Consider the following 17,228-nt stretch of genomic DNA (forward strand, 5'->3'; position numbering starts at 1 on the left):
GAGAGAAAGAGGGAGAGAAGGAGAGAAAGAAGGAGGGAAGGAGAGAAGGAAGGAAAGAAAGAAAGGTAGGGAAGGAAGGAGAGAAGGGGGAGAGAATGAAATAAAAAAAGTGAAAGAGGGAAGGAAGGAGAGAAGGAATGAAAGAGAGAAAGAAGGTGGGAAGGAAGGAAAGAAAGAGACAAGGAAGGATGGAACCAAAGAGCGAAGGAAGCGAGAAAAGAAACAGGTAAAGAAGGAAAAAGAAGGGAAAGAAAAAGAGAAGAGGAAGGAAAGAGGGAGGGAAGGAAGGAAGGAGAGAAAGAGGGAGGGAAGGTTGGCCACAGCAACGTGCGGCAGGTACAGCTAGTAATTATATATATTATAAATATAATATAATATAATATAATATAATATAATATAATATAATATAATATAATATAATATAATATAATATAATATAATATAATATAATATTATATTATATTATATTATATTATATTATATTATATTATATATAATTTCCCCCTTTTGTGTTCATTTGGGACGCAGCTTGGAGCCTACGAAATGAGAGGAAAATGGTGTGACCCTAGGCCAGTCACACCCTCTCAGCCTCAGAGGAAAGCCGAGGCAAGACTCCTCTGAGGTTCAAATGACTTCCCTGCTATGGCGTTTCTCCTCCTCTTTGAGGCACAAGCCTCCTTCTGTGCGAGCCCGCCTCTCCTAGACTTGGATTGGAGAAGCGGGGAGATGCCTTTCTTCTAATTGGGTGCTCTTTCCTTGAGTGACAGGTGAAGCGACTTCACGCGCTCTCTTCTGTTGCGTTAAATACTTCCTGGCGTGGCTGGCGTCTGTGCAGCAGCGATGGCCGAGTGGTTAAGGCGTTGGACTTGAAATCCAATGGGGTCTCCCCGCGCAGGTTCGAACCCTGCTCGCTGCGAAAGCGTGGGTGCATTTCTTTTAATCACAAGTTTCTTTTAATTATAAGTAAGTCCTTCCTGTAAAAAGCGTACGATTTTCACAATTAAAATAGTGCACTGGGTTCAAGTGAAATGAATGTTTAAGAGGCCGAGCCACACACAATTACTGGGTCACAACTATATGGACATTGTATTTATTTGCAAAGGACACAAAACCATATTTCAAACAAAATGAGGCAGCCAGAAGGGAAGGTGGCAGTATATAGAGAGAGAGCAATAAAAAGGAATATGGTCTCCCTCTTTCTCTCATATGTGTGTGTAGATAGATTGGGACCTCGGGAAGTCTGACTTGGCCACGGTAGTCCATGCTCTGGTTACATCCCGTTTAGACTACTGCAACGCTCTCTACGTGGGGTTGCCCTTGAAGACGGCCCGGAAGCTTCAACTGGTCCAACGGGCGGCAGCCATGATACTAACAGGAGCGGAACGCAGGGAGCACACAACCCCCTTGTTGTACCAGCTCCACTGGCTGCCGATCTGCTACCGGGCTCAATTCAAGGTGCTGCCGTTGGCCTATAAAGCCCTAAAAGGTTCCGGCCCAAGATACCTAACTGACCGCATCTCGGCCTATGAGCCCACCAGGACTTTGAGATCTTCCGGGGAGGCCCTGCTCTCGATCCCGCCTGCCTCACAGGCACGGCTGGCGGGGACGAGAGATAGGGCCTTCTCGGTGGTGGCTCCTCGGCTGTGGAACACTCTTCCCATGGACATCAGACTGGCTCCTTCCCTGATGATATTCCGCAGAAAATTAAAAACTTGGCTGTTTAAGAAGGCGTTTGAACAAGAAGTGCAATGATTGGTAAGGACGATAGGAATGGAACAACGGATAATGATACTGGATTGTGGTTTGGACGATGAGACGATGTGAAATGGCTTTTGTAGTAATTGATGATGTTTTTGAGGATAATGTTGTTGTTAATGCTGGACTGTGGATTGTTTTAGATTGCGTCTTGAATTTTGAACCCTGTTTTTCTATGTTGTACACCGCTGTGAGTCGCCTTCGGGCTGAGAACAGCGGTATATAAGCAAAGTAAATAAATAAATAAAGTAAATAAATAAATTCCCTACCTTTCACACACACATATACACACACACACATATACGATCTGGTCGATGGTAAACCAGATCGGGGTATAGGGTGGCAACCTGTGTTGGACGGGGTTACACTCCCCCTGAAACCACAGGTCCGTAGCTTGGGAGTCCTCCTGGACTCATCGCTCACGCTTCAGGCTCAGGCGTCGGCGGTGGCCGGGAGGGCTTTTGCACAACTGAGACTTGTGCGCCAGCTACGACCGTACCTCGCTAAGGCTGATCTGGCCGGGGTGGTCCACGCCTTAGTCACCTCCAGACTGGACGACTGCAATGCGCTCTACATGGGGCTGCCCTTGAAAACAGCTCGGAAACTCCAATTGGTCCAATGGGCAGCAGCCAGGATGTTAACTGGCGCTCCCTACAGAGAGAGGTCAACCCTCCTGTTTAAGGAGCTCCACTGGCTGCCGTTTATTTTCCGAGCCCAATTTAAGGTGCAGGTGCTTACCTACAAAGCCCTGAACGGTTTGGGACCACCCTACCTGCGTGACCGTATCGTTGTCTACGAACCCACACGTTCACTCCGGTCATCTGGAGAGACCCTGCTCGTGATCCCGCCCGCGTCACAAGCGCGCTTGGTGGGGACACGAGACAGGGCCTTCTCTGTGGTGGCCCCCCGCCTCTGGAATGCCCTCCCAAAAGACCTCAGACAAGCCCCTACATTGGCAGTCTTCAGAAAGAATTTGAAAACCTGGCTGTTCTAATGTGCCTTTTCAGACTAGGAACCCCAGTACCAAATCCCAGAAGCACTTTAGTTAGAACCAAGATCACCGCACACCGCACACCGCACTTATATTATAATCCCATATCCCTCCGACACATCAGCACTTTTAATCCTGTACCCCTACTCTGGCCGGCTCAGTTTTAATAATGTCTTGTTGTACTGCTACTGTTATTGTTCTTGCTTAACTGTTTTATTTGCTAGGTACTGTATTGTTGAATTGTGTGGGCTTCGGCCTGTTGTAAGCCGCATCGAATCCCTTGGGAGATGCTAGCGGGGTACAAATAAAGTAATAATAATAATAATAATAATAATAATAATAATAATATACATCTATATAAATAAAAATGTAATGTTCGTTTGTGGGATTAACAGAACTCAAAAACCAGTGGGCCAATTGACACCAAATTTGGACACAAGACACCTAAGAACCCAATGTATGTCCTTCACTCAAAAAAAATTGATTTTGTCATTTGGGAATTGTAATTGATGGGATTTGTAGTTCACCTACAATCAAAGAGCATTCTGAACTCCATCAATTATGGCATTGAACCAATCCTGGGGCAAAGAACTCCCATGATCAACAGAAAATACTACAAGGGTTTGGTGGGCATTGACCTTGAGTATGGGAGTTGTAGTTCACCTACATACAGAGAGCACTTTGGACTCAAACAATGATGGATCCAGACCAAACTTGCCATGGATATTCCATATGCCCAAATGTGAATACTGGTGAAGTTTGGGGGAAAATAGATCCTGACATTTGGGAGTTGTAGTTGCTGGGATTCACCTACAATCAAAGATTATAGCCACCCTGAGTCCAGTCCCCGTCCCCCATCCTCCCCCGGAGGGGTTGAGAAGGGCGGGGTACAAATATCCGAAATAATAATAATAATAATAATAATTATAATAATTATATAGAATCATAGAATCAAAGAGTTGGAAGAGACCTCATGGGCCATCCAGTCCAACCCCCTGCCAAGAAGCAGGAATATTGCATTCAAATCACCCCTGACAGATGGCCATCCAGCCTCTGTTTAAAAGCTTCCAAAGAAGGAGCCTCCACTACACTCCGGGGCAGAGAGTTCCACTGCTGAACGGCTCTCACAGTCAGGAAGTTCTTCCTAATGTTCAGATGGAATCTCCTCTCTTGTAGTTTGAAGCCATTGTTCCATTGTGTCCTAGTCTCCAGGGAAGCAGAAAACAAGCTTGCTCCCTCCTCCCTGTGGCTTCCTTTCACATATTTATACATGGCTATCATATCTCCTCTCAGCCTTCTCTTCTTCAGGCTAAACATGCCCAGCTCCTTAAGCTGCTCCTCATAGGGCTTGTTCTCTAGAACCTTGATCATTTTAGTCGCCCTCCTCTGGACACATTCCAGCTTGTCAATATCTCTCTTGAATTGTGGATCCCAGAATTGGACACAATATTCCAGGTGTGGTTTAACCAAGGCAGAATAGAGGGGCAGCATGACTTCCCTAGATCTAGGCACTAGGCTCCTGTTGATGCAGGCCAAAATCCCATTGGTTTTTTTTTTTTTTTTTTGTCGCCACATCACATTGTTAGCTCATGTTTAACTTGTTGTCCACGAGGACTCCAAGATCTTTTTCACACGTACTGCCCTCGAGCCATGCGTCCCCCATTCTGTATCTTTGCACTTTGTTTTTTTCTGCCAAAGGGGAGTATCTTGCATTTGTCACTGTTGAACTTCATTTTGTTAGTTTTGACCCATCTCTCTAATCTGTCAAGATCGTTTTGAATTCTGCTCCTGTCCTCTGGAGTATTGGCTATCCCTCCCAATTTGGTGTCGTCTGCAAACTTGATGATCCTGCCTTCTAGCCCTTCATCTAAGTCATTAATAAAGATGTTGAACAGGACCGGGCCCAGGACGGAACCCTGCAGCACTCCAATTGTCACTTCTTTCCAAGATGAAGAGGAAGCATTGCTGAGCACCCTCTGGGTTCGCCTATTTAACCAATTATTGATCCACCTCACCGTAGTTTTGCCTAGCCCACATTGGACTAGTTTCCTTGCCAGAAGGTCATGGGGGACCTTGTCGAAGGCCTTACTGAAATCCAGGTACGCTACATCCACGGCATTCCCCGCATCTACCCAGCTTGTAGCTCTATCGAAGAAAGAGATCAGATTAGTCTGGCATGACTTGTTTTTGATAAATCCATGTTGACTATTAGCAATGACCGCATTTGTTTCTAAGTGTTTGCAGACCACTTACTTAACAATCTTTTCCAGAATCTTGCCCGGCATCGACGTGAGGCTGACCGGACGGTAATTGTTTGGGTCATCCTTTTTTCCCTTCTTAAAGATTGGGACCACATTGGCCCTCCTCCAATCTGCTGGAACTTCTTCTGTTCTCCAAGAACGCTCAAAGATGGTTGCCAATGGTTCCAAAATGGTTCCGAAATGTCAATGGTTTCAAAAAGATCATAGACATTCTGGCACCAGCATTTTCCAAAAGCCTTCCGCATCAACAGCATATGTTCTTAATTTTCATTAGTAAACACAAAATTTTATATTAAGGCAAAACAACTACAAAGGGTCGCCATCACATCTTATTTAATAATAACACTTTACTATTTCCACATTGTACATTCCCCTGCATTTATTTCTCTGGTTAGAAACTCTGCCAGGACCGTATTCTGGATTGATCACTTTTTCATGTTTAACAATTAAACAGCAGACTCAAGGGCTATGAGTGAAATACTAGTAATAAAGTATTTCAGACACAATCTAAAAGCCCTCCCAAACTACCCACAAATGAAGCAATGTGTTTTCTCTGGCCTGCACAAGCCCTGTGAACGCCCCCCCCCTCTCAAAATAGGAGGGTGGGAGAAATCAACCAAAATGACTCCTATAAATAACGTTATGTGAATTCTAGTGAATCTAAGTCATACAAATACAGTTTGCTGGTCAGTCTTGGGGGCTATGACCCTATCCCCTCCAAAGCTGCCCACTGTTAACTAATGATTTGCTATAAAGTCATTAGTTAACAATTAGTTTTCTTTCCTACTAATGGTATCTTCTCACTTTCCCCATGATATCAAGTTGCTTTTAGGAGGGTTTCCCCAGCCGGGGGAAATCCTTGAGGACCGCACCAAAGAGAGTCCTGGAAACCTTGGTGAGGCCAGCGAAGCCAATTCCAGTGGTTAAAATATTAAAAATAATAATACCTCACCAAAGTGGAAGAAGTTCAGCGACCGAGGTGTTTATTAGCGATTCAGCTGCAATCGGATGCATTGCAGGGATAATTCCACCACAAGCATAAGCATACAGAGACCGGGAAGCATTTTTATAGCAAAAGTACAGTTTCGCAAATTTGAAATTCCCGCCCGCCTTCCCCGCCCGGCTTGTTGGTGATTGGTGGATGGGAGGAGGCTTGCCGAACCTCCCCCGCGCTCAGCCAATCACCGAGCTCCCTTGCTTCGGGCGGACCAATCAGGATCGTCCGGCCGCTTCGAGGGGCTAGCGAATCAGGAGCGAGGAGGCGGGACGAAGAAATGACAGTGGAGGGGAAGGATTATGACAATCTTGACCAAGAATCTTCATGGTCCGGGGCAAAGTCGGGCCAGTGGTGAAGACAGCTATTGTTTGAGTCAATGGGTGGGTGATTGAACCAATCTGACTTTTCCTGTCAGTGCCGGATTAGCTGAGTTCAGTGAAGAGTTTCAAGTGATATGATCAGGGTTGGGCACAGGACCCCCTGATGGGCAGTCTCACCCTTATTGTCCTTGGTAAATTAGTTTCTGACCGGAGGAAGAATATCACTTGTTGGCCATGCTCCGAAGACAAATGAAGAAACTTCATGAACTATTGTCCATGCAAGGGATGAGCAAATATGAGTTCCATTGTGGGGCAAATGACCCCTCGGGGCAGCTGTGCACGCTTCAGTCTTTTGCTTCATAGTTTTAGTAGGGCAAAGTTAAAGGGTAAGACAAGCAATGTTTCATAGCAAGATACATACATACATTCAAATCATAAGCATTTCATAGCAACAAAAACCCCATCTTTGTCCCACATCCCAAGTATATTTAATAAAAGGATTAATTTTCATGAAGAAGTCTGAAGTCCAATGTTTTAAAAGGTCTTTGAGGAAAGTTCATGAGGGAGATAGTATGTACTCAAGTCCAAGACAGGCAGGCAGAGAGTCCAATGATCATTGGGAAGACTGGCAGATGAAACCCCAGCTGTGCTGCAACTGATTCATGCTTTTGTTCCTTGGGAAACTACAACTCTCACAAAGGGCAGAAGTCCCAAGATCCAGCCATTTCCCAAAAGCCTCGTGGGATCCTTGTTGTCAGTGCCCTGGCAATGTGACCAAGACCCAACCCCTGCCATGTAGTCTGGTACCCCTGCCCCCCGCAGAACCACAAGTCACTATCCCCCATTTGGGGGGGGGGGGGAGGGTGTGCTTGACATCACCCTCAGTGGGGAAGCTAGCTCTCCACAAAAGTCAACATCAACACTGAAATACAACACCATCTGAGCTCTGCGAGTGCAGCAGTTTTTAATGAAGCGGACAGTGTTTGAGGATCAAGACATTCATAGGGATACCAAGATGCTTGTTTATAAAGCTGCTAGCTGTACCCACACACAGTTGCTGTGGCCAACCTTCCCTCTCCTTTCTTTCTCTCCTTCCTTCCTTTTTTTCCTTTCCTTCTCTCCTTCCTTCTCTACCTCTTTTCTTCCTTCCCCTCCCTTTTTCTTTCTCTCCTTTCTTTCTTCTCTACTTTTTCTTGGACTGTAACTCCCAGCAGTCTTCCTGATTGATCTATCTACCTACTATCCATCTCTATCGAATCTATATGTCTTCTCTATCTGGAGGATTGCTGGGAGTTGCAGTCCAGGAATAGAAAATAGGAAATGTGTATGGATTGGGATGATCTCAAAGAAATCCAAGGAGAAGAAAACTTGCATCTTGGAAGCAGTGCATTTGGAGCATTCTCCTCCCCTAAAGGGCCTGGTCTAGGGGATGCTGGGAGCTGTCATTTTCACACATGCGCTATATCGTCATTTAGCTTTATGGGGTTTTTAAGCCCTTTCCAGTGTTTTGGGAAGGGTTTATGAGTGATGGTCATTCATTGGTCTGTTAGGGGTGTAGTGTTCAAATTTCGTGTCAATTCGTTCAGTGGTTTTTGAATTATGTTAATCCCACAAACGAACATTACATTTTTATTTATATAGATTGTCCTCCCAACCCTGTTATGTGTCTGCAAAAAATGGGCAGTCTACAGACGTTCTGGAACAATTCCATCAGCGTTGCCTCAAAAAATCCTGCAAATCTCTTGGGATGGAAGGCAGACAAATGTCAGCATTTTGGAAGAAGTGAAGACCACCAGCATTGAAGCAATGATCCTTCGCCATCAACTCTACTGGACTGGCCATGTTGTCCAAGTACTCGATCACATCTCCAAAAGCAGTTACTATACTCTCAACTCAAGAATGGAAAACAGAATGTTGGCGGACAGCAAAAGGGATTTAAAGATAGGCTTAAAAACTGTGGCATAGACACAGAGAACTTGGAAGCCCTGGCCCTTGAGTGCTCTAGCTGGAGGTCAGCTGTTACCGACAGTGCTGTGGCCTGCAAAGAAGCATGAATGAAGGGAGAAAAGGGGAAATGTGTTAAGAGGAAGGTGTGTCAAGCCAACCCTTGTTGGGACCGCCTTCCATCTGGAAACTTCAAGAATACGTCTCTACAGTCACCTATGGACCCACCGCCAAGACCCTACACTTGGAAGGCAATCATACTCAGCTGAGAGTGATAGTCTATCATAATAATCTTCTCACTCATCCTCTAAACTGATCTTCTTCTTGTTATCTCAGTAAGAGATAAGGAAGGTCGATCATAAGCGGATCATGGTATAGGGTGGCAACCTGTGCTCGATGGGATTGCACTCCCCCTGAAGTTACAGGTCTGCAGCTTGGGTGTCCTCCTAGATTCATCACTGATGCCTGAAGCCCAGACATCAGCAGTGGTTGGAAGGGCCTTCTCACAATTAAAACTCATGCACCAGCTGCAACCGTATCTCATGGTCGGATCTGGCCATGGTGGTCCATGCCTTAGTCCCCTCCAGATTGGATTATTGTAATGCACTCTACGTGGGGCTGCCCTTGAAGACGGCTCGGAAATTTCAATAAGTCCAACGGGTGGCAGTCAGGTTACTAACTGGAGCAACTTACAGGGAGCAGTCAACCCCTGTTTAAGGAGCTCCATTGACTGCCGTTCATTTTCCAGTCCCAATTCAAGATGCAGGTTCTTACCTACAAAGCCCTGAACGGTTTGAGATCTGCCTACCTACGTGACCGCATTTCTATTTACAAACCCATGTGATCTCTTCGATCATCTGGAGAGGCACTGCTCTCACTCCTGCCCCCTTCGCAGGCACGATTGGTGGCAACGAGGGAGAGGGTGGAATGAGGGAGAGGGTGGGGGAGAGGGCCCCCCGACTCTGGAACTCACTTCACAAGGATATCAGGGAAGACCCCACATTGGCAGTCTTTAGGAGGAGCCTGAAAACGTGTCTGTTCCAGTGTGCCTTCCCTGAATAAGGAAACAATGCCCTGCTGTGATTAATTCTCTACAATTGTCCTCAGAAGCACTTTAACTACCCGTTGGGTTGGTCTCTCTACATTATCTTTTAAAACCCTCCTGCTTATATACATCCTACCTCTGTTCATGCCCAGTGTTTATTTTAATTTTTAATGTATTAATTTAATTTTTAATGTATTAATTTAATTTATTACATCTGGCCCGGCCATAAGGTTTTTAATTCTCTGTGTTATTGTTTATATGTGAGTTATATTAATTGTACTGTTTTATTTGCTTGCTGTTTTGTTTTTACTGATATGTTGTTGGGCTTAGCCTCATGTAAGCTGCCCCCACTTGTCAACCCACTATCAAAGGTGCTTCAGCCAACCATTTGCAAAAGTCAAATTACTGCTGAAGCAGGTCAATAGCAGAATCTAGGGCCTGGGCAGGTTTAGGGTTGAGGAATTTGTGATTTCCTGGATATCATCATCATCATCATCATCATATTTAATTACTTATTAATCGCCCTCCATCCGAGAATGCTCTAGGCGATTTACAGCTAAATTGTAAAAGATAAAATACATACATAGAGATTTTAAAAATTAACAGAGATCAAATGCTCTATAAAAAGCCAAGTCTTAAGTACTAGAGTAAAAGGTCCTAAGCCATGCATGACTCTCATATAGGGTGGCAAGGAATTCCATAAGGCAGGGGCAGAAATAGAGAAAGCCCTGCGTCTGGTCCTTTCCAAGTGCACTTCTCTAGGACATGGTATATAGAGTAAGACACGTTGGGCTGTTCATTGCGACTTCCGATGATGGGAGAAGGAGAGGTGATCCCTAAGGTACGATGTACCCTGGCTGTAAAGAATTTTAAAGGCCAGAACTAACTTCTTATACAGGCCACGGTACTCAGTTGGAAGCCAACGTAAATGTTGCAGCACTGATGTTATGTGGCATCTCATGGGCGTTCTTGTGAGTAACTTGGCTGCCGCATTCTGAACAATACGGAGCTTTCGGGTCGTAGACATCGGAAGGCCAACATACAGGGCATTGCAATAGTCCAGCCTAGACGTGACCTGGTATGAATGACAGTTGCCAGAGCCTCGTCAGATAGGTAGGGTGCCAGTTGCCTCGCTTGTCGTAGATGGAAAAAGGCCTGTTTGCTGGCAGCAGCGACCTGAGTTTCCATTGTCAGCTGCGAATCCAGGACGACACCTAAGCTCTTAACAGTGGTCGATGGAGATAGGACGGCACCATCGAAGGTGGGTAACAGATGAGTCAGACCTGTCGGGCGGCCATGCCAGAGAATCTCAGTCTTCGCCGGGTTCACCAGTCTGCTAGCACGTAGCCAGTTCGACAGAGCTTGCAGACATAGGGTGAAATTGTCTGGAATTGACGTTGCTCCAGGCTCCAAGCGCAGAAGGAGTTGGGTATAATCCGCATATTGGTAGCAGTCCAGGCCAAACTAGCAAGGGGTCTAACGTAGATGTTGAAGAGAAGAGGAGAGAGAATTGTACCTTGGGGGACCCCACATAGGAGGGGGGATCTATCGGAGACTTGATCCATGTATTCCACGCATTGACTCCAGTTCCGGATAAATAAGTTGAACCAATTAAGGGCCTGACTGGCAAGACGGTGAATCATTAGATCGTAATCGACGGTGGCAAACGCTGCTGTAAGGTCGAGAAGTACCAATAGTGCGGATCCACCGTTGTCAGACTGGCAACGGAGTTCATCTGTAATGGCAACCAGGACTGTCTCCGTCCCATGGCCCCGGCGAAAACCTGACTGGAAAGGGTCCAAGCCAGCTGTGTCATCCAGGAATTACTGCAATTGTCCCAGTACAGCCCGCTCTATCACCTTACCTAAGAATATCGATGGTTTCTCCAGCTCAAATCAGCTTGACTGATGGTGAGAGACTATGAGATCTACAGTTCAGGACTGATATAGGTTCCCTGCCCTTGGACCAGTGGAAATGACTGTTGTCCAAGTACAGAAAAATATATCTTGGTGCTGACAACTAGGCAGCATTGCCGAAACTGATCGATCCAAAGAGATGTGGAGGAAGCAATAACTGCTGATGAGTATCACAGCACCCAGAGCTGAACATATACTGATAATTTCACTGTGATGCAGTTTTATTACTTTCTTTATAAGATTTATAACCTTTCATTGACTGCCAGCCAACAACCCCAGACCATCTCGCCACTCCTTTGTGATGAATTTAGAAAAGGATGGTGCTTGCCTTCAGGAAATTAAAATTTTGCAATCACCATATGACTCATTCTTGGTCACACTTGCTGCTGTTGATAAAGACGATGCTATTGTCCCATTTCTCAAAATAAAATGAAGCAATCTCTTTGTGCGGGCTTAGTCATCGTGAGATAAGGATTTTGAGTGACAGACCTATTTGCTTTCATGGCCCTCTACATTAAGTTGTAGCTCAGTTTCGGAGGCATAGGTTGCTTTGCAAATTAGACATCTAAAACCCAAGACTCAAATATGCTCTTGATTTATAGCAGGATGTTGGGACTGCGGTTTGTAAGTAACAGCAGCAACCTCTCTATAATCACTACTAAAATCCATGGATAGCTGTCATGAAAGGATCCAGTTTGCTGTCATGATTTTGAAGGCTGGAATATGAAAAAAAGCAATGCCAAAGTTGTCTCCTCAAATTAAAACTCCTTATCTAAACTCTTCTGCATAGAAAGCATTGGCTGTACCATTCAGTTTATCGAGAATCTAGGGCACACGTATCAAATGCAAGATCCATGGGCTGAATGCGGGCCACCATGTCATTTTATGTGAGCTTTAAGTACTAGGGCAACATAGGCCCCTTCTACACTGCCATATAAAATGTAGATTATTTATTATTTTATTTACAGTATTTATATTCCGCCCTTCTCACCCCTCAGGGGACTCAGGGCAGATTACAAAGTACATATACATGGCAAACATTCAATGCCATAGACACACAACATATATAGACAGATACTCAGAGGCTCTTTAACATTCCAGCTTCTGGCTGCAAGGGGAGCCGTTGCTTCCTCATTCTTTGCATACTTCCTGGAGATTTTTTATGGCATCGTAAATCAGCTAAATTCACCTCTCTACATAAGTGGTACCTAAATTTCCTACTTGACAGATGCATTTGTCTTTCGGGCTGCAAAGTTCGACAACAAGCTACACAATTTTGGTCGGAAGCTCACTCCAACCCGGGTGGCTTCGAACTCATGACCTTTCAGTCAGTAGTGATCTTAATGCAGGGGTCCACAAACTTTTTAAACAGAGGGCCAGGTCACAGTCCCTCAAACTGTTGGAGGGCCGGATTATAATTTGAAGAAAACATGAATGAATTCCTATGCATACCACATATTTTATTTGTAGTGCAAAAATCACTTTAAAACAATACAATAATTAAAATGAAGAACAATTTAACAAATATAAACTTATTAGTATCTCGTTGGGAAGTGTAGGCCTGCTTTTGGCTCATGAGATAGGATTGTTGTTATTGTTGTGTGCTTTCAAGTCGTTTCAGACTTAGATTGACCCTGAGCGAGGGCCGGGTAAATGACCTTGGAGGGCCGCATCCGGCCCCCGGGCCTTAGTTTGAGGACCCCTGTCTTAATGCATCACAAATACCGCACAGTTAAACAGGTTAAAACACTTTCAAACCAGGAACATAATTACCAGTAAAAATATATATATATAGTGTAATGATCACTTCACTTCACTTTATTTCTAAATTAGTCACTCTCCATCAAGGTGCTCCGAGCGACTTACAATCTAAAATAGCATTTACACAATATAAAAACATTCAACAGTGACTATTTGGCAAATTAGATGTGATCACTTTACTTAAATGCACAACCAAACAGCCAAGTCTTGAGTGCCTTTACAAACGGTCGCAACTCCGACATTGCTCTAATTTATGGAGGCAATGGGTTCCACAGAATTGGAGCATAGATCGAAAAAGCTCTATGCCTTGTAGCTTCCAGGTGTACCTCCCTAGGGCCCGGTATATATAGGAGATTTTCCTGGGTGGATCGAGGTGACCACTGATGGGAAAAAGGAATGAGGCGGTCCCTAAGATATAAAGGTCCTTGGCCATTTTGAGCTCTAAATGTCAGGATCAGTATCTTGTAAGAGATCCAATGTTCTATTGGTAGCCAATGCAGTTGTTGCAGAATCGGTGTGATATGGGATCTTATAGATCAGTGTTTCTCAACCTGGGGGTCGGGACCCCTGAGGGGGTCACGAGGGGGTGTCAGAGGGGTCGCCAAAGACCATAAGAAAACACAGTATTTTCTGATGGTCATGGGGATTCCATGTGGGAAGTTTGAGCCAATTCTATCATTGGTGGAGTTCAGAATGCTATTTGATTGTAATGAACTATAAATCCCAGCAACTACAACTCCCAAATGTCAAGATCTATTTTCCCCAGACTCCACCAGTGTTGATATTTGGGCATATTGAGTATTCGTGCCAAGTTTGGTTCAGATCCACCATTGCATGAGTCCACAGTGATCTCTGGATATAGGTGAACTACAACTCCCAAACTCAAGGTCAATGCCCATCAAACCCTTCCAGTGTTTTCCACTGGTCATGGGAGCCAAGCTTGGTTCAAATCCATCGCTGGTGGAGTTCAGAATGCTCTTTAATTATAAGTGAACTATAAATCCCAGCAACTACAACTCCCAAATTACAAAATCAATCCTCCCCCAACCCCACTAGCATTCACATTTGGGCATATTGGGTATTTGTGTCCAGTTTGGTCCAGTGAATGAAAATCCATCTTGCATATCAGATATTTACATTATGATTTATAACAGTAGTAAAATGACTGTTATGAAGTAGCAATGAAAACAATACTATGGTTGGGGGTCACCACAACATGAGGGACTGTATTAAGGGGTCACGGCATTAGGAACGTTGAGAACCACTGTTATAGATGATCCCGCTAGCAGCCTGGCCGCTGCATTTTGGACCATCCGAATCTTCTGGGTTGTTGACTTCGGAAGGCCGGCATATAAGGCGTTGCAATAGTCCAACCTCGTGGTGACTGTTGCATGGATTAATGTTGCCAGTGCTTCTACCGAAAGGTAGGATGCCAATTTCCTTGCCTGACGAAGATGAAAAAAGGCCTGCTTACTTATGGCAGTGATCTGGGCCTCCATTGTCAGCGATGAGTCCAACACAACCCCAAGGCTTTTAACAGTGGCAGACAGAACCAGAGCTTCCCCATCGAAATCAGGCAGAGACTGGGTTAATTCTGGCGGCTGGCCAGGCCAGAGTATCTCAGTTTTAGCAGGATTCACTTTTAGTTTGCTCGCTCGCAGCCAACTCATCACTGCTTCCAAACACAGCCTAAAGTTCTCAGGAATTGCAGTTGTCCCAGGTTCGAGACGCAAGAGTAGCTGGGTATCATCTGCATACTGGTAGCACTCTATGCAAAAGCTCCGCACCAGTCCAGCAAGTGGTCGGACGTAGATGTTAAATAACAGGGGCGAGAGGATAGCACCCTGGGAAACTCCACAGCAAAAGCAGGAGCTCTCAGAACTTTGGCCTAACCACTCCACCCTCTGTCTCCGATCCCGGAGGAACAAATTGAACCATTTCAGGGCTAAACCAGACATAGCCAATTGATGAATCAGCAAGTCATGGTCCACGGTGTCAAATGCAGCTGTGAGGTCGAAGAGTACCAATAGCGCTGATCCACCTGGGTCTAACTGACAACGAATTTCGTCAGTAATAGCTACCAAGACAGTCTCTGTCCCATGACCTGAACGAAAGCCTGATGATCAGAATAGTATGTATGTATATGTGTAATAAATATCCTGCCTTTTCCCAGCATAGGATTCAAAATAGCTGGATTTTACAGGCACAATAGCAGAATCGAATAGAAATATGAGTAGGAGGCTTCCCTTCACACTGCAACCCTCACCATGAATTACAGACCTGGAGCATCTAAAGCCAATCCCATCCTTTTCAGGTACTGGAGAAATCAGAAGACAGGGGTGTCAATCAGTAGAACAATGTTGGGTTTAACCCTCTTTTAATATTGTTCATTGTGTGTGAATATTAAACATATTCTAAATATAAGTACCTATGTGGGACCTGTTTACCAAAAAAAGTTGGTGTATCCATTTCACCATCCATCCAGCCACGAAGGGACAAGGATAAGAGGTAAGGGCTTCCGAAAAGCTAAGGAGGAAATCCATTGCTAGTTTCTATTTTGGCAGTGAACACACAGTTTACTGAAGACCAGCTTAGACATTTTGCTTTTCCAGCTACTATACTAATTTTGTTGTTGTTCATTCGTTCAGTCGTCTCCGACTCTTCGTGACCTCATGGACCAGCCCACGCCAGAGCTCCCTGTCGGCCGTTACCACCCCCAGCTCCTTCAAGGCCATCTTCCGACCTGAGAGTCCCATCTTCCAATGGCATACCGACATATCTCTGGTTGTACTGGTCCATTTAGTTTTCTTGGCAAGGATACTGGAGTGGTTTGCCATTGCCTTCCCCAGGGATCACGCTTGGTCTGACCTCTCTGCCACAACCGTCCCGTCTTGGGTGGCCCTTCACATAATACCATTTGATATATCACATAACAAAAGAAAGAAATGCTTTTTGCCTAAAAGGGATCTACAGTAGAAACTTGGGTGGTTTTTTTCCCAGAATTGCCTCCTTCCCCACTGTTGTGATTAACTCTAATAATCGAGTCACTTTGGGAGATAGGGTGGTCTACAAATAAATTATTATTATTATTATTATTACTATTAAATTTTATTTTATTGAGGAAAAACAAAAATAGACAAAATTCAGATTATAAGGCAAAAAATGACTTTATTTAAAAAAATGAAGCCACTCAAAATAGGACAAAGAATCATGGCTACATAGTTTTGCATTAGAAGTATCCATATAAATTACCAGTACAATTTTTATAACATATGAGTGATATCTGAAGGAAATTCCCAAAGCATTTGCTCTGAGGTCTGATAAGAGTTCCATATTCATGGGTGATGTTCTTCAGTCCATAATTAAATACAATTCTTAGTTTTCATTTCTCCCTTTATTCACAAACACATACAGAGCTATTTGAGCAGGGACTTAAACCCCCTTCTCCAAAGTTGTAGCCCAGTACACAAACCACTGAATTTTACTGGATGTACATAATTTGGGTTGTGGATGTGCTGGTCTCTCATTTTTCATTATTTATTTATTTATTATTCAAACTTATATGCCGCCACTCCCCTGGGGCTCGGAGCAGCTTACAAGAACAGGCTAAAATCTAACACAATTTAAAAACAATTTAAAAACAGCAATATCAAAGATCAAAGGGCTGTCGAAACAGATATGTCTTACATGCCCTGCGGAAAGCTGATAAGTCCCGCAAGGCACGGATTTCAGGTGGCAGAGTATTCCAGAGTGATGGTGCCACTGCTGTAAAGGCTCTGCACCTGGTTGCTGTTAGACGCAAGGACTTGATACTGGGAATTTCCAATAGATCTTGGTCCTCAGAACGGAGGGATCTCTAGGGTTGGTAAGGGGTGAGGCGGTCCCTCAGGTACATCGGCCCCAGACCATGCAAGGCCTTAAAGATAAGTACCATCACTTTGAAAGTGATCCGGTGCTCAATTGGTAACCAATGCAGCTGCAGTAAGATTGGTGTTATGTGGCATCTCATCGGAATTCCCGCAAGAAGCCGAGCAGCTGTGTTTTGTACCAGCTTGAGCTTCCGGATCACCGACAGAGGAAGGCCAATGTAGAGGGCGTTACAGTAGTCCAGTTTTGAAATGACCGTAGCCTGGATCACCGTAGCTAGGTTGTCCCTGGACAGGTAGGGGGCCAGCCGTCTAGCCTGCCGCAGATGAAAAAAGGCGGTTCTGCTAACGGCAGAGACCTGGGCCTCCATC

General features: G+C 44.7%; 1 non-coding gene across 1 annotated transcript; it reads left to right on the plus strand.

The window, feature by feature from the left end:
- Positions 1-834: 834 nt before the first annotated feature.
- TRNAS-UGA (transfer RNA serine (anticodon UGA)) lies at positions 835-916 on the plus strand. The gene has a single exon. It is a non-coding gene; the product is annotated as a tRNA-Ser (tRNA).
- The last annotated feature ends 16,312 nt before the right edge of the window (positions 917-17,228 follow it).

The sequence above is a fragment of the Anolis sagrei genome, chromosome 3, assembly GCF_037176765.1.
Source record: "Anolis sagrei isolate rAnoSag1 chromosome 3, rAnoSag1.mat, whole genome shotgun sequence".
Taxonomy (NCBI): Eukaryota; Metazoa; Chordata; class Lepidosauria; order Squamata; family Dactyloidae; genus Anolis; species Anolis sagrei.